The sequence below is a fragment of the Bombina bombina genome, chromosome 2 (genome assembly GCF_027579735.1).
Source record: "Bombina bombina isolate aBomBom1 chromosome 2, aBomBom1.pri, whole genome shotgun sequence".
Taxonomy (NCBI): Eukaryota; Metazoa; Chordata; class Amphibia; order Anura; family Bombinatoridae; genus Bombina; species Bombina bombina.
Genome location: NC_069500.1, coordinates 838362358 through 838382796, shown reverse-complemented (window position 1 = coordinate 838382796; position 20439 = coordinate 838362358). Strand labels below are relative to the sequence as shown.

Sequence of the window (20439 nt, the reverse complement as noted above, 5' to 3'; positions counted from 1 at the left end):
TAAAAAATCTCTGTCAGATTCTTCCTCAAACTCTGCCAGAGAAGTAATAACACGCTCCGGTGCTATTTTAAAATAACAAACTTTTGATTGAAGTCATAAAAACTAAGTATAATCACCATAGTCCTCTCACACATCCTATCTAGTCGTTGGGTGCAAGAGAATGACTGGGACTGACGTAGAGGGGAGGAGCTATATGCAGCTCTGCTGGGTGAATCCTCTTGCATTTCCTGTTGGGGAGGAGTTATATCCCAGAAGTAATGATGACCCGTGGACTGATCACACATAACAGAAGAAATAAACTTTCCCTGCATCTCCAGACTGTAACTTTCATCAATACTCTCCCTGAGAGGTCGACATGACTACTTAAAACGCAAGTCCTATCTCGAAGGGCAGATACCCATTTTTTAGGACTCTGCGAATCTTCTGACACTTCTCTGCAACCTCCTAGCGTGACGAAAGGCCAAGAATGACTGGGGTAATGAGGAAGTGGGAGGGATATTTAGGCCTTTGGCTGGGGTGTCTTTGCCTCCTCCTGGTGGCCAGGTGTTGTATTTCCCAGCAGTAAGGAATGAAGCCGTGGACTCTCCCTATCTTAGGAAGAAAATATAAGACTAATTCTACACTGCTGCTCTATAGAGGTCCTCACAAGAGCTTCAGCATCAGTGGTGATATTCATATACCTTTAAGCTACACTCTATTTGCTACTGCCTGCTCTTCAGATGTTCACACTTCTTCATACCAATTTCTGTTTTCTGCCTCTCTTATGCTCATGCATGAACACTTATACATTCCATATACTACAGCATGGGAAAAGTAGTTTACCAGTTGCCCACTGCAACCACAGCAAAATTAAAATGTGGTAGTAGTAGATTATGGCTGAAGCAAACATATTACTATAAAGCATACGCATCAGACCCAATTTCTAAGGCATCCAGGTGGATTGATTATTCCAATCCTGCGCTAAATGGACCTTATGAAACTGCACTATCTAAACACAAACATATTTACACAAACATGTAGTTAAAGAATGATATTGAACAAAAACAGAATTTATGTTTACCTGATAAATTACTTTCTCCAACGGTGTGTCCGGTCCACGGCGTCATCCTTACTTGTGGGATATTCTCTTCCCCAACAGGAAATGGCAAAGAGCCCAGCAAAGCTGGTCACATGATCCCTCCCAGGCTCCGCCTTCCCCAGTCATTCGACCGACGTAAAGGAGGAATATTTGCATAGGAGAAACCATATGATACCGTGGTGACTGTAGTTAAAGAAAATAAATTATCAGACCTGATTAAAAAACCAGGGCGGGCCGTGGACCGGACACACCGTTGGAGAAAGTAATTTATCAGGTAAACATAAATTCTGTTTTCTCCAACATAGGTGTGTCGGGTCCACGGCGTCATCCTTACTTGTGGGAACCAATACCAAAGCTTTAGGACACGGATGAAGGGAGGGAGCAAATCAGGTCACCTAGATGGAAGGCACCACGGCTTGCAAAACCTTTCTCCCAAAAATAGCCTCAGAAGAAGCAAAAGTATCAAACTTGTAAAATTTAGTAAAAGTGTGCAGTGAAGACCAAGTCGCTGCCTTACATATCTGATCAACAGAAGCCTCGTTCTTGAAGGCCCATGTGGAAGCCACAGCCCTAGTGGAATGAGCTGTGATTCTTTCAGGAGGCTGCCGTCCGGCAGTCTCGTAAGCCAATCTGATGATGCTTTTAATCCAAAAAGAGAGAGAGGTAGAAGTTGCTTTTTGACCTCTCCTTTTACCAGAATAAACAACAAACAAGGAAGATGTTTGTCTAAAATCCTTTGTAGCATCTAAATAGAATTTTAGAGCACGAACTACATCCAAATTGTGTAACAAACGTTCCTTCTTTGAAACTGGATTCGGACACAAAGAAGGCACGACTATCTCCTGGTTAATGTTTTTGTTAGAAACAACTTTCGGAAGAAAACCAGGTTTAGTACGCAGAACCACCTTATCTGCATGGAACACCAGATAAGGAGGAGAACACTGCAGAGCAGATAATTCTGAAACTCTTCTAGCAGAAGAAATTGCAACCAAAAACAAAACTTTCCAAGATAATAACTTAATATCAACGGAATGTAAGGGTTCAAACGGAACCCCCTGAAGAACTGAAAGAACTAAATTGAGACTCCAAGGAGGAGTCAAAGGTTTGTAAACAGGCTTGATTCTAACCAGAGCTTGAACAAAGGCTTGAACATCTGGCACAGCTGCCAGCTTTTTGTGAAGTAACACAGACAAGGCAGAAATCTGTCCTTTCAAAGAACTTGCAGATAATCCTTTCTCCAAACCCTCTTGAAGAAAGGATAGAATCTTAGGAATTTTTATCTTGTCCCAAGGGAATCCTTTAGATTCACACCAACAGATATATTTTTTCCATATTTTGTGGTAGATTTTTCTAGTTACAGGCTTCCTGGCCTGAACAAGAGTATCAATGACAGAATCTGAGAACCCTCGCTTTGATAAGATCAAGCGTTCAATCTCCAAGCAGTCAGTTGGAGTGAGACCAGATTCGGATGTTCGAACGGACCTTGAACAAGAAGGTCTCGTCTCAAAGGTAGCTTCCATGGTGGAGCCGATGACATATTCACCAGGTCTGCATACCAAGTCCTGCGTGGCCACGCAGGAGCTATCAAGATCACCGACGCCCTCTCCTGATTGATCCTGGCTACCAGCCTGGGGATGAGAGGAAACGGCGGGAATGCATAAGCTAGTTTGAAGGTCCAAGGTGCTACTAGTGCATCTACTAGAGTCGCCTTGGGATCCCTGGATCTGGACCCGTAGCAAGGAACCTTGAAGTTCTGACGAGAGGCCATCAGATCCATGTCTGGAATGCCCCACAGTTGAGTGATTTGGGCAAAGATGTCCGGATGGAGTTCCCACTCCCCCGGATGAAATGTCTGACGACTCAGAAAATCCGCTTCCCAGTTTTCCACTCCTAGAATGTGGATTGCAGACAAGTGGCAGGAGTGAGTCTCCGCCCATTGAATGATTTTGGTCACTTCTTCCATCGCCAGGGAACTCCTTGTTCCCCCCTGATGGTTGATGTACGCAACAGTCGTCATGTTGTCTGATTGAAACCGTATGAACTTGGTCTTTGCTAGCTGAGGCCAAGCCTTGAGAGCATTGAAAATCGCTCTCAGTTCCAGAATATTTATCGGGAGAGTAGATTCTTCCCGAGACCAAAGACCCTGCGCTTTCAGGGGTCCCCAGACCGCGCCCCAGCCCACTAGACTGGCGTCGGTCGTGACAATGACCCACTCTGGTCTGCGGAAGCTCATCCCCTGTGACAGGTTGTCCAGGGACAGCCACCAACTGAGTGAATCTCTGGTCCTCTGATCTACTTGTATCGTCGGAGACAAGTCTGTATAGTCCCCATTCCACTGACTGAGCATGCAAAGTTGTAATGGTCTTAGATGAATTCGCGCAAAAGGAACAATGTCCATTGCCGCTACCATCAAACCTATTACTTCCATGCACTGCGCTATGGAAGGAAGAGGAACAGAATGAAGTATTTGACAAGAGTTTAGAAGTTTTGATTTTCTGGCCTCTGTCCGAAAAATCCTCATTTCTAAAGAGTCTATTATTGTTCCCAAGAAGGGAACCCTTGTTGACGGAGATAGAGAACTTTTTTCTACGTTCACTTTCCACCCGTGAGATCTGAGAAAGGCCAGGACAATGTCCGTGTGGGCCTTTGCTTATGGAAGGGACGACGCTTGAATCAGAATGTCGTCCAAGTAAGGTACTACTGCAATGCCCCTTGGTCTTAGCACCGCTAGAAGGGACCCTAGTACCTTTGTGAAAATTCTTGGAGCAGTGGCTAATCCGAACGGAAGTGCCACAAACTGGTAATGCTTGTCCAGGAATGCGAACCTTAGGAACCGATGATGTTCCTTGTGGATAGGAATATGTAGATACGCATCCTTTAAATCCACCGTGGTCATGAATTGACCTTCCTGGATGGAAGGAAGAATTGTTCGAATGGTTTCCATTTTGAACCCTTGAGAAACTTGTTTAGGATCTTGAGATCTAAGATTGGTCTGAATGTTCCCTCTTTTTTGGGAACTACGAACAGATTGAAGACAATTGAGACCTGTGGAACCTCCCCCTTTGGGGAAGCCCCTTGAATTCCAGAAGATAACCTTGGGAGACTATTTCTAGCGCCCAAGGATCCAGAACATCTCTTGCCCAAGCCTGAGCGAAGAGAGAGAGTCTGCCCCCCACCAGATCCGGTCCCGGATCGGGGGCCAACATCTCATGCTGTCTTGGTAGCAGTGGCAGGTTTCTTGGCCTGCTTTCCTTTGTTCCAGCCTTGCATTGGCCTCCAGGCTGGCTTGGCTTGAGAAGTATTACCCTCTTGCTTAGAGGACGTAGCACTTGGGGCTGGTCCGTTTCTGCGAAAGGGACGAAAATTAGGTTTATTTTTGGTCTTGAAAGACCTATCCTGAGGAAGGGCGTGGCCCTTGCCCCCAGTGATATCAGAAATAATCTCTTTCAAGTCAGGGCCAAACAGCGTTTTCCCCTTGAAAGGAATGTTAAGCAATTTGTTCTTGGAAGACGCATCCGCTGACCAAGATTTTAGCCAAAGCGCTCTGCGCGCCACAATAGCAAAACCAGAATTTTTCGCCGCTAACCTAGCCAATTGCAAAGTGGCGTCTAGGGTGAAAGAATTAGCCAATTTGAGAGCATGAATTCTGTCCATAATCTCCTCATAAGAAGAAGAATTATTATTGAGCGCCTTTTCTAGTTCATCGAACCAGAAACACGCTGCTGTAGTGACAGGAACAATGCATGAAATTGGTTGTAGAAGGTAACCTTGCTGAACAAACATCTTTTTAAGCAAACCCTCTAATTTTTTATCCATAGGATCTTTGAAAGCACAACTATCTTCTATGGGTATAGTGGTGCGTTTGTTTAGAGTAGAAACCGCCCCCTCGACCTTGGGGACTGTCTGCCATAAGTCCTTTCTGGGGTCGACCATAGGAAACAATTTCTTAAATATGGGGGGAGGGACGAAAGGTATACCGGGCCTTTCCCATTCTTTGTTTACAATGTCCGCCACCCGCTTGGGTATAGGAAAAGCTTCGGGGGGCCCCGGGACCTCTAAGAACTTGTCCATTTTACATAATTTCTCTGGAATGACCAAATTCTCACAATCATCCAGAGTAGATAACACCTCCTTAAGCAGAGCGCGGAGATGTTCCAATTTAAATTTAAATGTAATCACATCAGGTTCTGCTTGTTGAGAAATTTTCCCTGAATCTGAAATTTCTCCCTCAGACAAAACCTCCCTGGCCCCCTCAGACTGGTGTAGGGGCACTTCAGAACCAATATCATCAGCGTCCTCATGCTCTTCAGTATTTTCTAAAACAGAGCAGTCGCGCTTTCGCTGATAAGTGGGCATTTTGGCTAAAATGTTTTTGATAGAATTATCAATTACAGCCGTTAATTGTTGCATAGTAAGGAGTATTGGCGCACTAGATGTACTAGGGGCCTCCTGTGTGGGCAAGACTGGTGTAGACGAAGGAGGGGATGATGCAGTACCATGCTTACTCCCCTCACTTGAGGAATCATCTTGGGCATCATTTTCTCTAAATTTTGTGTCACATAAATCACATCTATTTAAATGAGAAGGAACCTTGGCTTCCCCACATTCAGAACACAGTCTATCTGGTAGTTCAGACATGTTAAACAGGCATAAACTTGATAACAAAGTACAAAAAACGTTTTAAAATAAACCGTTACTGTCACTTTAAATTTTAAACTGAACACACTTTATTACTGCAATTGTGAAAAAGTATGAAGGAATTGTTCAAAATTCACCAAAATTTCACCACAGTGTCTTAAAGCCTTAAAAGTATTGCACACCAAATTTGGAAGCTTTAACCCTTAAAATAACGGAACCGGAGCCGTTTTTATATTTAACCCCTTTACAGTCCCTGGTATCTGCTTTGCTGAGACCCAACCAAGCCCAAAGGGGAATACGATACCAAATGACGCCTTCAGAAAGTCTTTTCTATGTATCAGAGCTCCTCACACATGCATCTGCATGTCATGCTTCCAAAAACAAGTGCGCAATAGAGGCGCGAAAATGAGACTCTGCCTATGATTAGGGAAAGCCCCTAGAGAATAAGGTGTCCACTACAGTGCCTGCCGGTTATTTTACATAATTTCCAAGATTAAAATAATTCCTCAAGGCTATGGAGTATAAAATATGCTTATATATAAATCGATTTAGCCCAGAAAATGTCTACAGTCTTAAAAGCCCTTGTGAAGCCCTTTTTTTCTTTCTGTAATAAAAATGGCTTACCGGATCCCATAGGGAAAATGACAGCTTCCAGCATTACATCGTCTTGTTAGAATGTGTCATACCTCAAGCAGCAAAAGTCTGCTCACTGTTCCCCCAACTGAAGGTAATTCCTCTCAACAGTCCTGTGTGGAAACAGCCATCGATTTTAGTAACGGTTGCTAAAATCATTTTCCTCTTACAAACAGAAATCTTCATCTCTTTTCTGTTTCAGAGTAAATAGTACATACCAGCACTATTTTAAAATAACAAACTCTTGATTGAATAATAAAAACTACAGTTAAACACTAAAAAACTCTAAGCCATCTCCGTGGAGATGTTGCCTGTACAACGGCAAAGAGAATGACTGGGGAAGGCGGAGCCTAGGAGGGATCATGTGACCAGCTTTGCTGGGCTCTTTGCCATTTCCTGTTGGGGAAGAGAATATCCCACAAGTAAGGATGACGCCGTGGACCGGACACACCTATGTTGGAGAAAATGCTTATCCTTGGAGACAGTTTGTGGGCAGTGACACCACCCCATAAGCATTAAATCAAATTCTGTTTATTTCTATGTTTTTATTACATTGGATTTTAATGGCGCTTTAAGAGAGCTACCATATCAGCTGCATATAGATTAAATTTACTTTGTGTTTATTTTATTGTGATTATCCCAAACTGCCACAGTAAGTCAAATGAGACCATGCCTCCACCAGTAGCCCTATCAAGATACAGTAAGTCAAATGAGACTTTGGACAACCATTTAAATTCCTGTAAAATTACAAAATCAGTACCAGTCAGTGCTGCTTTAGTACATATAGAATGAAATAGTGTTAATCATTAGGTTACTAAAAGCCAAACCCTGATAGTGCTTCTTAGTCTATTAAATACCCTTTCAACATTTTAAGGCCTGTAAAAACATAATTTATGCTTACCTGATAAATTCCTTTCTTCTGTAGTGTGATCAGTCCACGGGTCATCATTACTTCTGGGATATTACTCCTCCCCAACAGGAAGTGCAAGAGGATTCACCCAGCAGAGCTGCATATAGCTCCTCCCCTCTACGTCACTCCCAGTCATTCGACCAAGGACCAACGAGAAAGGAAAAGCCAAGGGTGAAGTGGTGACTGGAGTATAAATTAAAAAATATTTACCTGCCTTAAAAACAGGGCGGGCCGTGGACTGATCACACTACAGAAGAAAGGAATTTATCAGGTAAGCATAAATTATGTTTTCTTCTGTTAAGTGTGATCAGTCCACGGGTCATCATTACTTCTGGGATACCAATACCAAAGCAAAAGTACACGGATGACGGGAGGGATAGGCAGGCTCTTTATACAGAAGGAACCACTGCCTGAAGAACCTTTCTCCCAAAAATAGCCTCCGATGAAGCAAAAGTGTCAAATTTGTAAAATTTGGAAAAAGTATGAAGCGAAGACCAAGTTGCAGCCTTGCAAATCTGTTCAACAGAGGCCTCATTCTTGAAGGCCCAAGTGGAAGCCACAGCTCTAGTAGAATGAGCTGTAATTCTTTCAGGAGGCTGCTGTCCAGCAGTCTCATAAGCTAAACGAATTATGCTACGAAGCCAAAAAGAAAGAGAGGTAGCGGAAGCTTTTTGACCTCTCCTCTGCCCAGAGTAAATGACAAACAGAGAAGACGTTTGTCGAAATTCCTTAGTTGCCTGTAAGTAAAATTTTAGAGCACGGACTACATCCAGGTTGTGCAGTAGACGTTCCTTCTTTGAAGGAGGATTTGGGCATAAAGAAGGAACAACAATCTCTTGATTGATATTCCTGTTAGTAACTACCTTAGGTAAGAACCCAGGTTTAGTACGCAGGACTACCTTATCCGAATGAAAAATCAAATAAGGAGAATCACAATGTAAGGCTGATAATTCAGAGACTCTTCGAGCCGAGGAAATAGCCATTAAAAATAGAACTTTCCAAGATAACAACTTTATATCAATGGAATGAAGGGGTTCAAACGGAACGCCCTGTAAAACATTAAGAACAAGGTTTAAACTCCATGGTGGAGCAACAGTTTTAAACACAGGCTTAATCCTGGCCAAAGCCTGACAAAAAGCCTGGACGTCAGGAACTTCTGACAGACGTTTGTGTAACAGAATGGACAGAGCTGAGATCTGTCCCTTTAAAGAACTAGCAGATAAACCCTTTTCTAAACCTTCTTGTAGAAAAGACAATATCCTAGGAATCCTAACCTTACTCCAAGAGTAACCTTTGGATTCACACCAATATAGGTATTTACGCCATATATTATGGTAAATCTTTCTGGTAACAGGTTTCCTAGCCTGTATTAAGGTATCAATAACTGACTCAGAAAACCCACGTCTTGATAAAATCAAGCGTTCAATTTCCAAGCAGTCAGCTTCAGAGAAGTTAGATTTTGATGTTTGAAGGGACCCTGTATCAGAAGGTCCTGTTTCAGAGGTAGAGACCAAGGTGGACAGGAAGACATGTCCACCAGGTCTGCATACCAAGTCCAGCGTGGCCACGCAGGTGCTATTATTAGAATCACTGATGCTCTCTCTTGTTTGATTCTGGCAATCAATCGAGGAAGCAACGGGAAGGGTGGAAACACGTAAGCCATCCTGAAGTCCCAAGGTGCTGTCAGAGCATCTATCAGGACTGCTCCTGGATCCCTGGATCTGGACCCGTAACGAGGAAGCTTGGCGTTCTGTCGAGACGCCATGAGATCTATCTCTGGTTTGCCCCAACGTCGAAGTATTTGGGCAAAGACCTCCGGATGAAGTTCCCACTCCCCCGGATGAAAAGTCTGACGACTTAAGAAATCCGCCTCCCAGTTCTCCACTCCCGGGATGTGGATTGCTGACAGGTGGCAAGAGTGAGACTCTGCCCAGCGAATTATCTTTGATACTTCCATCATAGCTAGGGAGCTTCTTGTCCCTCCCTGATGGTTGATGTAAGCTACAGTCGTGATGTTGTCCGACTGAAACCTGATGAACCCCCGAGTTGTCAACTGGGGCCAAGCCAGGAGGGCATTGAGAACTGCTCTCAATTCCAGAATGTTTATTGGCAGGAGACTCTCCTCCTGACTCCATTGTCCCTGAGCCTTCAGAGAATTCCAGACGGCACCCCAACCTAGAAGGCTGGCGTCTGTTGTTACAATTGTCCAGTCTGGTCTGCTGAATGGCATCCCCCTGGACAGATGTGGCCGAGAAAGCCACCATAGAAGAGAATTTCTGGTCTCTTGATCCAGATTCAGAGAAGGGGATAAGTCTGAGTAATCCCCATTCCACTGACTTAGCATGCACAGTTGCAGTGGTCTGAGGTGTAAGCGTGCAAAGGGTACTATGTCCATTGCCGCTACCATTAAGCCGATTACCTCCATGCATTGAGCCACTGACGGGTGTTGAATGGAATGAAGGGTGCGGCAAGCACTTTGAAGTCTTGTTAGCCTGTCCTCTGTCAGGTAAATCTTCATTTCTACAGAATCTATAAGAGTCCCCAGGAAGGGAACTCTTGTGAGTGGAACGAGTGAACTTTTCTTTTCGTTCACCTTCCATCCATGTGACCTTAGAAATGCCAGCACTAACTCTGTATGAGACTTGGCAGTTTGAAAGCTTGAAGCTTGTATCAGAATGTCGTCTAGGTATGGAGCTACCGAGATTCCCCGCGGTCTTAGTACCGCCAGAAGAGCACCCAGAACCTTTGTGAAGATTCTTGGAGCTGTAGCCAATCCGAATGGAAGAGCCACAAACTGGTAATGCCTGTCTAGGAAGGCAAACCTTAGGTACCGATAATGATCTTTGTGAATCGGTATGTGAAGGTAAGCATCTTTTAAATCTACAGTGGTCATGTACTGACCTTCTTGGATCATAGGTAAAATTGTCCGAATAGTCTCCATCTTGAACGATGGAACTCTTAGGAATTTGTTTAGGATCTTTAAGTCCAGGATTGGTCTGAAAGTTCCCTCTTTTTTGGGAACCACAAACAGATTTGAGTAAAACCCCTGTCCCTGTTCTGATCGTGGAACTGGATGGATTACTCCCATTAACAAGAGCTCTTGTACGCAGCGTAGAAACGCCTCTTTCTTTGTCTGGATTGTTGACAATCTTGACAGATGAAATCTCTCTCTTGGAGGAGAGTATTTGAAGTCCAGAAGGTATCCCTGAGATATTATCTCTAGCGCCCAGGGATCCTGAACATCTCTTGCCCAAGCCTGGGCGAAGAGAGAAAGTCTGCCCCCCACTAGATCCGATCCCGGATCGGGGGCCCTCAATTCATGCTGTTTTAGGGGCAGCAGCAGGTTTCCTAGTCTGCTTGCCCTTGTTCCAGGACTGGTTAGGTTTCCAGCCTTGTCTGTAGCGAGCAACAGCTCCTTCCTGTTTTGGTGCAGAGGAAGTTGATGCTGCTCCTGCTTTGAAATTACGAAAGGAACGAAAATTAGACTGTCTAGTCTTGGCTTTGGCTTTGTCCTGAGGCAGGGCATGGCCTTTACCTCCTGTAATGTCAGCGATAATCTCTTTCAACCCGGGCCCGAATAAGGTCTGCCCTTTGAAAGGTATATTAAGCAATTTAGACTTAGAAGTAACATCAGCTGACCAGGATTTTAGCCACAGCGCCCTGCGTGCCTGAATGGCGAATCCTGAATTCTTCGCCGTAAGTTTAGTAAGATGTACTACGGCCTCCGAAATGAATGAATTAGCTAGTTTAAGGACTCTAAGCCTGTCCGTAATGTCGTCCAGAGTAGCTGAACCAATGTTCTCTTCCAGAGACTCAATCCAGAATGCCGCTGCAGCCGTGATCGGCGCAATGCATGCAAGGGGTTGCAATATAAAACCTTGTTGAACAAACATTTTCTTAAGGTAACCCTCTAACTTTTTATCCATTGGATCTGAAAAAGCACAGCTATCCTCCACCGGGATAGTGGTACGCTTAGCTAAGGTAGAAACTGCTCCCTCCACCTTAGGGACCGTTTGCCATAAGTCCCTTGTGGTGGCGTCTATTGGAAACATTTTTCTAAATATCGGAGGGGGTGAGAACGGCACACCGGGTCTATCCCACTCCTTAGTAACAATTTCAGTAAGTCTCTTAGGTATAGGAAAAACCTCAGTACTCGTCGGTACCGTAAAATATTTATCCAACCTACACATTTTCTCTGGTATTGCAACTGTGTTACAATCATTCAGAGCCGCTAACACCTCCCCTAGTAATACACGGAGGTTTTCCAGTTTAAATTTAAAATTTGAAATATCTGAATCCAGTCTGTTTGGATCAGAACCGTCACCCACAGAATGAAGTTCTCCGTCCTCATGTTCTGCCACCTGTGACGCAGTGTCTGACATGGCCCTAATATTATCAGCGCACTCTGTTCTCACCCCAGAGTGATCACGCTTACCTCTTAGTTCTGGTAATTTAGCCAAAACCTCAGTCATAACAGTAGCCATATCCTGTAATGTGATTTGTAATGGCCGCCCAGATGTACTCGGCGCTACAATATCACGCACCTCCCTCTGAGCGGGAGATGTAGGTACTGACACGTGAGGCGAGTTAGTCGGCATAACTCTCCCCTCGTTGTTTGGTGAAATTTGTTCAATTTGTACAGATTGATTTTTATTTAAAGTAGCATCAATACAGTTAGTACATAAATTTCTATTGGGCTCCACTTTGGCATTGCAACAAATGACACAGGTATCATCCTCTGAATCAGACATGTTAAACACACTAGCAAATAAACTTGCAACTTGGAAATACAATTCAATTAGAATAATATTAAAACGTACTGTGCCTTTAAGAAGCACAGAAGATCTATGACAGTTGAAAATTAATAAATTGAAACAGTTATAGCCTCAATCCTTGTAAACAACACAACTTTAGCAAAGGTTTAATCCCATTAGCAAAGATAACAAATTCTGAAAGCAGGAACAAATTACAGAATAAACGTTTTTTATCTCAGTCAAACTATAATTCTCACAGCTCTGCTGAGAGAAATTACCTCCCTCAAAATAAGTTTTGAAGACCCCTGAGCTCTGTAGAGATGAACCGGATCATGCAGGGAATACAATGAGTTGCTGACTGAAATATTTGATGCATAGTAAAAGCGCCAAAAAACGGCCCCTCCCCCTCACACACAGCAGTGAGGGAGAACAGAAACTGTCAGAAAACAGACTAAGCAACTGCCAAGTGGAAAAATAGTGCCCAAACATTTATTCACTCAGTACCTCAGCAAATGAAAACGATTTTAAATTCCAGCAAAAACGTTAAACATAATCTCTAGTTATTAAACAGCTTTATGTATTTCTTACAGTGTAATTCTAGTGAAGTACCATTCCCCAGAATACTGAAGTGAAAAGTATACATACATGACATTATATCGGTATGGCAGGATTTTCTCATCAATTCCATTGTCAGAAAATAAAAACTGCTACATACCTCTATGCAGATTCATCTGCCCGCTGTCCCCTGATCTGAAGTTTACCTCTCCTCAGATGGCCGAGAAACAGCAATATGATCTTAACTACTCCGGCTAAAATCATAACAAAAACTCTGGTAGATTCTTCTTCAAACTCTGCCAGAGAGATAATAACACACTCCGGTGCTATTTTAAAATAACAAACTTTTGATTGAAGATATAAAACTAAGTATAATCACCATAGTCCTCTCACACATCCTATCTAGTCGTTGGGTGCAAGAGAATGACTGGGAGTGACGTAGAGGGGAGGAGCTATATGCAGCTCTGCTGGGTGAATCCTCTTGCACTTCCTGTTGGGGAGGAGTAATATCCCAGAAGTAATGATGACCCGTGGACTGATCACACTTAACAGAAGAAAAGAAGGTTTGTGACATACAGGGTTAATCAACTCTTTCCACCATAACCAGTTTGTTACAGTCTAGCCACTCCAGGCAAACCTGTAACTTAGTTCAGTGGGTGCAAGGGTCAAGACTCTCTAGTCTGTACTAGACCAGGAAAAATGCCCAAACTCTCCTTTAATGCCACCCACACTAAACTATCTCACTTTAAGGTTATTATATGGTAAATCCTAAGGAAAACCCCCAACTAACAGTTTAGAAATCCCAAAATATAATTTAGCAAAAAATCAATCTAAAAAACACAGTATTGTTATTACCAGTCTCTTCAGTAACGTGGTTCAAATATTAGACAAAGGCAAACACTTAATAAATCACAGTGCATTTATATAAAAAAAGGAATTAAAGGGATATTAAACACTTTGAGATGGTAATATAAAATGATAAATTGTATATATAAAACAACTCTGCAATATACTTTCATTATTTATTTTGTCCTCTTTGCCTGTAATTCCATTCTGAAATTGTGAGCTTTTCAGTTCCTGATAGAAATGGAAGTGCAGAACACTGTTAAATCCAGCACAACTATTGGCTGCACACTCTAATGACCTATGTATAACTGCCCCTAATTGGCCACAGCAGAGAAGGTAACACAAGTTACAACATGGCAGCTCCCAGTGTTTTATAAGCACTAAAACTTTACCCTTATTTTGTCACTTTTGAAAAAACTAATGAAACTTTAAAAAATACATCTACATGTTAGTCATGGACTTATCTTTTCTTTGAATGCATCATTCTATCTAGCATGTATTTAGTGTTTAATGTCCCTTTAAAAGAACAAAACAGAATTTATGTTTACCTGATAAATTTCTTTCTCCAACGGTGTGTCCGGTCCACGGCGTCATCCTTACTTGTGGGATATTCTCTTCCCCAACAGGAAATGGCAAAGAGCCCAGCAAAGCTGGTCACATGATCCCTCCTAGGCTCCGCCTACCCCAGTCATTCGACCGACGTTAAGGAGGAATATTTGCATAGGAGAAACCATATGGTACCGTGGTGACTGTAGTTAAAGAAAATAAATTATCAGACCTGATTAAAAAAACCAGGGCGGGCCGTGGACCGGACACACCGTTGGAGAAAGAAATTTATCAGGTAAACATAAATTCTGTTTTCTCCAACATAGGTGTGTCCGGTCCACGGCGTCATCCTTACTTGTGGGAACCAATACCAAAGCTTTAGGACACGGATGAAGGGAGGGAGCAAATCAGGTCACCTAAATGGAAGGCACCACGGCTTGCAAAACCTTTCTCCCAAAAATAGCCTCAGAAGAAGCAAAAGTATCAAACTTGTAAAATTTAGTAAAAGTGTGCAGTGAAGACCAAGTCGCTGCCCTACATATCTGATCAACAGAAGCCTCGTTCTTGAAGGCCCATGTGGAAGCCACAGCCCTAGTGGAATGAGCTGTGATTCTTTCGGGAGGCTGCCGTCCGGCAGTCTCGTAAGCCAATCTGATGATGCTTTTAATCCAAAAAGAGAGAGAGGTAGAAGTTGCTTTTTGACCTCTCCTTTTACCTGAATAAACAACAAACAAGGAAGATGTTTGTCTAAAATCCTTTGTAGCATCTAAATAGAATTTTAGAGCGCGAACAACATCCAAATTGTGCAACAAACGTTCCTTCTTTGAAACTGGTTTTGGACACAGAGAAGGTACGATAATCTCCTGGTTAATGTTTTTGTTAGAAACAACTTTTGGAAGAAAACCAGGTTTAGTACGTAAAACCACCTTATCTGCATGGAACACCAGATAAGGAGGAGAACACTGCAGAGCAGATAATTCTGAGACTCTTCTAGCAGAAGAAATCGCAACTAAAAACAAAACTTTCCAAGATAATAACTTAATATCAACGGAATGTAAGGGTTCAAACGGAACCCCCTGAAGAACTGAAAGAACTAAATTGAGACTCCAAGGAGGAGTCAAAGGTTTGTAAACAGGCTTGATTCTAACCAGAGCCTGAACAAAGGCTTGAACATCTGGCACAGCTGCCAGCTTTTTGTGAAGTAATACCGACAAGGCAGAAATCTGTCCCTTCAGGGAACTTGCAGATAATCCTTTTTCCAATCCTTCTTGAAGGAAGGAAAGAATCCTAGGAATCTTAACCTTGTCCCAAGGGAATCCTTTAGATTCACACCAACAGATATATTTTTTCCAAATTTTGTGGTAAATCTTTCTAGTTACAGGCTTTCTGGCCTGAACAAGAGTATCGATAACAGAATCTGAGAATCCTCGCTTCGATAAAATCAAGCGTTCAATCTCCAGGCAGTCAGCTGGAGTGAAACCAGATTCGGATGTTCGAACGGACCCTGAACAAGAAGGTCTCGTCTCAAAGGTAGCTTCCAAGGTGGAGCCGATGACATATTCACCAGATCTGCATACCAAGTCCTGCGTGGCCACGCAGGAGCTATCAAGATCACCGACGCCCTCTCCTGATTGATCCTGGCTACCAGCCTGGGGATGAGAGGAAATGGCGGGAACACATAAGCTAGTTTGAAGGTCCAAGGTGCTACTAGTGCATCCACTAGAGCCGCCTTGGGATCCCTGGATCTGGCCCCGTAGCAAGGAACTTTGAAGTTCTGACGAGAGGCCATCAGATCCATGTCTGGAATGCCCCACAGGTGAGTGACTTGGGCAAAGATTTCCGGATGGAGTTCCCACTCCCCCGGATGCAATGTCTGACGACTCAGAAAATCCGCTTCCCAATTTTCCACTCCTGGGATGTGGATAGCAGACAGGTGGCAGGAGTGAGACTCCGCCCATAGAATGATTTTGGTCACTTCTTCCATCGCTAGGGAACTCCTTGTTCCCCCCTGATGGTTGATGTACGCAACAGTTGTCATGTTGTCTGATTGAAACCGTATGAACTTGGTCCTCGCTAGCCGAGGCCAGGCCTTGAGAGCATTGAATATCGCTCTCAGTTCCAGAATATTTATCGGTAGAAGAGATTCTTCCCGAGACCAAAGACCCTGAGCTTTCAGGGATCCCCAGACCGCGCCCCAGCCCATCAGACTGGCGTCGGTCGTGACAATGACCCACTCTGGTCTGCGGAACGTCATCCCTTGAGACAGATTGTCCAGGGACAGCCACCAACGGAGTGAGTCTCTGGTCCTCTGATTTACTTGTATCTTCGGAGACAAGTCTGTATAGTCCCCATTCCACTGACTGAGCATGCACAGTTGTAATGGTCTTAGATGAATGCGCGCAAAAGGAACTATGTCCATTGCCGCCACCATCAACCCGATCACTTCCATGCACTGAGCTATGGAAGGAAGAGGAACGGAATGAAGTATCCGACAAGAGTCTAGAAGTTTTGTTTTTCTGGCCTCTGTTAGAAAGATCCTCATTTCTAAGGAGTCTATAATTGTTCCCAAGAAGGGAACCCTTGTTGACGGGGATAGAGAACTCTTTTCCACGTTCACTTTCCAGCCGTGAGATCTGAGAAAGGCCAGGACAATGTCCGTGTGAGCCTTTGCTTGAGGAAGGGACGACGCTTGAATCAGAATGTCGTCCAGGTAAGGTACTACTGCAATGCCCCTTGGTCTTAGCACCGCTAGAAGGGACCCTAGTACCTTTGTGAAAATCCTTGGAGCAGTGGCTAATCCGAAAGGAAGCGCCACAAACTGGTAATGTTTGTCCAGGAATGCGAACCTTAGGAACCGATGATGTTCCTTGTGGATAGGAATATGTAGATACGCATCCTTTAAATCCACCGTGGTCATGAATTGACCCTCCTGGATGGAAGGAAGAATAGTTCGAATGGTTTCCATCTTGAAAGATGGAACCTTGAGAAACTTGTTTAAGATCTTTAGATCTAAGATTGGTCTGAACGTTCCCTCTTTTTTTGGGAACTATGAACAGATTGGAGTAGAACCCCATCCCTTGTTCTCTTAGTGGAACAGGATGAATCACTCCCATTTTTAACAGGTCTTCTACACAATGTAAGAACGCCTGTCTTTTTATGTGGTCTGAAGACAACTGAGACCTGTGGAACCTCCCCCTTGGGGGAAGTCCCTTGAATTCCAGAAGATAACCCTGGGAGACTATTTCTAGCGCCCAAGGATCCAGAACATCTCTTGCCCAAGCCTGAGCGAAGAGAGAGAGTCTGCCCCCCACCAGATCCGGTCCCGGATCGGGGGCCAATATTTCATGCTGTCTTGGTAGCAGTGGCAGGTTTCTTGGCCTGCTTTCCCTTGTTCCAGCCTTGCATTGGTCTCCAAGCTGGCTTGGCTTGAGAAGTATTACCCTCTTGCTTAGAGGACGTAGCACTTTGGGCTGGTCCGTTTTTACGAAAGGGACGAAAATTAGGTCTATTTTTCGCCTTGAAAGGCCGATCCTGAGGAAGGGCGTGGCCCTTACCCCCAGTGATATCCGAGATAATCTCTTTCAAGTCAGGGCCAAACAGCGTTTTCCCCTTGAAAGGAATGTTTAGTAGCTTGTTCTTGGAAGACGCATCAGCCGACCAAGATTTCAACCAAAGCGCTCTGCGCGCCACAATAGCAAACCCAGAATTCTTAGCCGCTAACCTAGCCAATTGCAAAGTGGCGTCTAGGGTGAAAGAATTAGCCAATTTGAGAGCATTGATTCTGTCCATGACAATGCATGAAATTGGTTGTAGAAGGTAACCCTGCTGAACAAACATCTTTTTAAGCAAACCTTCTAATTTTTTATCCATAGGATCTTTGAAAGCGCAACTATCCTCTATGGGTATAGTGGTGCGTTTGTTTAAAGTGGAAACCGCTCCCTCGACCTTGGGGACTGTCTGCCATAAGTCCTTTCTGGGGTCGACCATAGGAAACAATTTTTTAAATATGGGGGGAGGGACGAAAGGAATACCGGGCCTTTCCCATTCTTTATTAACAATGTCCGCCACCCGCTTGGGTATAGGAAAAGCTTCTGGGAGCTCCGGCACCTCTAGGAACTTGTCCATTTTACATAGTTTCTCTGGGATGACCAACTTTTCACAATCATCCAGAGTGGATAATACCTCCTTAAGCAGAATGCGGAGATGTTCCAACTTAAATTTAAATGCAATTACATCAGGTTCAGCCTGTTGAGAAATGTTCCCTGAATCAGTAATTTCTCCCTCAGACAAAACCTCCCTGGCCCCCTCAGATTGAGTTAGGGGCCCTTCAGAGATATTAATATCAGCGTCGTCATGCTCTTCAGTAACTAAAACAGAGCAGCCACGCTTACGCTGACAAGGGTTCATTTTGGCTAAAATGTTTTTGACAGAATTATCCATTACAGCCGTTAATTGTTGCATAGTAAGGAGTATTGGCGCGCTAGATGTACTAGGGGCCTCCTGAGTGGGCAAGACTCGTGTAGACGAAGGAGGGAATGATGCAGTACCATGCTTACTCCCCTCACTTGAGGAATCATCTTGGGCATCATTGTCATTATCACATAAATCACATATATTTAAATGAACAGGAATTCTGGCTTCCCCACATTCAGAACACAGTCTATCTGGTAGTTCAGACATGTTAAACAGGCATAAACTTGATAATAAAGTACAAAAAACGTTTTAAAATAAAACCGTTACTGTCACTTTAAATTTTAAACTGAACACACTTTATTACTGCAATTGCGAAAAAACATGAAGGAATTGTACAAAATTCACCAAATTTTCACCACAGTGTCTTAAAGCCTTAAAAGTATTGCACACCAAATTTGGAAGCTTTAACCCTTAAAATAACGGAACCGGAGCCGTTTTAACACTTTAACCCCTTTACAGTCCCTGGTATCTGCTTTGCTGAGACCCAACCAAACCCAAAGGGGAATACGATACCAAATGACGCCTTCAGAAAGTCTTTTCTAAGTATCAGAGCTCCTCTCACATGCGACTGCATGCCATGCCTCTCAAAAACAAGTGCGCCACACCGGCGCGAAAATGAGGCTCTGCTTATGCTTTGGGAAAGCCCCAGAGAAATAAGGTGTCTAATACAGTGCCTGCCGATATTTATAATATCAATATACCCAGATAAAATGATTCCTCAAAGCTAAATATGTTTTAAAACTGAATCGATTTAGCCCAGAAAAGTCTACAATCTTAATAAGCCCTTGTGAAGCCCTTATTTACCATCGTAATAAACATGGCTTACCGGATCCCATAGGGAAAAATGACAGCTTCCAGCATTACATCGTCTTGTTAGAATGTGTCATACCTCAAGCAGCAAGAGACTGCACACTGTTCCCCCAACTGAAGTTAATTGCTCTCAACAGTCCTGTGTGGAACAGCCATGGATTTTAGTTACGGTGCTAAAATCATTTTCCTCATACAAACAGAAATCTTCATCTCTTTTCTGTTTCTGAGTAAATAGTACATACCAGCACTATTTTAAAATAACAAACTCTTGATTGAATAATAAAAACTACAGTTAAACACTAAAAAACTCTAAGCCATCTCCGTGGAGATGTTGCCTGTACAACGGCAAAGAGAATGACTGGGGTAGGCGGAGCCTAGGAGGGATCATGTGACCAGCTTTGCTGGGCTCTTTGCCATTTCCTGTTGGGGAAGAGAATATCCCACAAGTAAGGATGACGCCGTGGACCGGACACACCTATGTTGGAGAAATTACACACAGCAACAGTTTTAAATAAAAAGCAGAAATATTACAGAACCTTTCATTTTACCAGAATAGCCTCTGTTCCAGGCAGATGGAATGAAGACAAGTCAAACATGCTGTGCATACAGCATCCCATGTAGAATGACAATATTTTGCTGAAATCACAGTTAAATAAAAACATTTCCTGAGGTCAGTTTTCTGACCAGATCCCTTCCAGAGTGGGCAAGGAAGATAGCCACTCTTTTATGGCAAGCCATAAAAGGCCCTGCAGCCCTGGCTGAAATTATAGAATAACTTAATTTCATTTATGTAAATACAGTACACATACACTTATAAGCAATCCCATTGTGACATCATGAGGATTACATAACGTCTGTTATATTTCGTTGTCCAATACCATAAATGTGATGAAAGCATGTTTTAAGATATCACAGGGTGTTACTCTGACCAACCTCAGTTGGTGTCTTCCTAGGGACATTGTTTTCTGTCACCCTGGCTTGACATTTTTGATTCATAAAAGTCTATGTAGTGGGAAGAATTAATTGACCCCCTGTATCCTGATGAACCAGATGTAGGAAGTAAAAATCAGTGGTCCCATAAGTTTGACTTTTAGAGTTCTGGGCTATTTTTTAAAAAAAAATAATGTAAATAACAGAGAAGAAAAAGCAAAGAAAGAAAATTTTTTACCCCTGACATTCTAAAATCATGATGTCTT

General features: G+C 43.3%; 1 protein-coding gene across 2 annotated transcripts in view; it reads right to left on the bottom strand.

Annotated features, from left to right (window-relative positions):
* The window catches only part of KDM4B (lysine demethylase 4B), a 233457-nt gene that overhangs the window by 177458 nt on the left and 35560 nt on the right, over positions 1-20439 (bottom strand). The window lies entirely within an intron of this gene.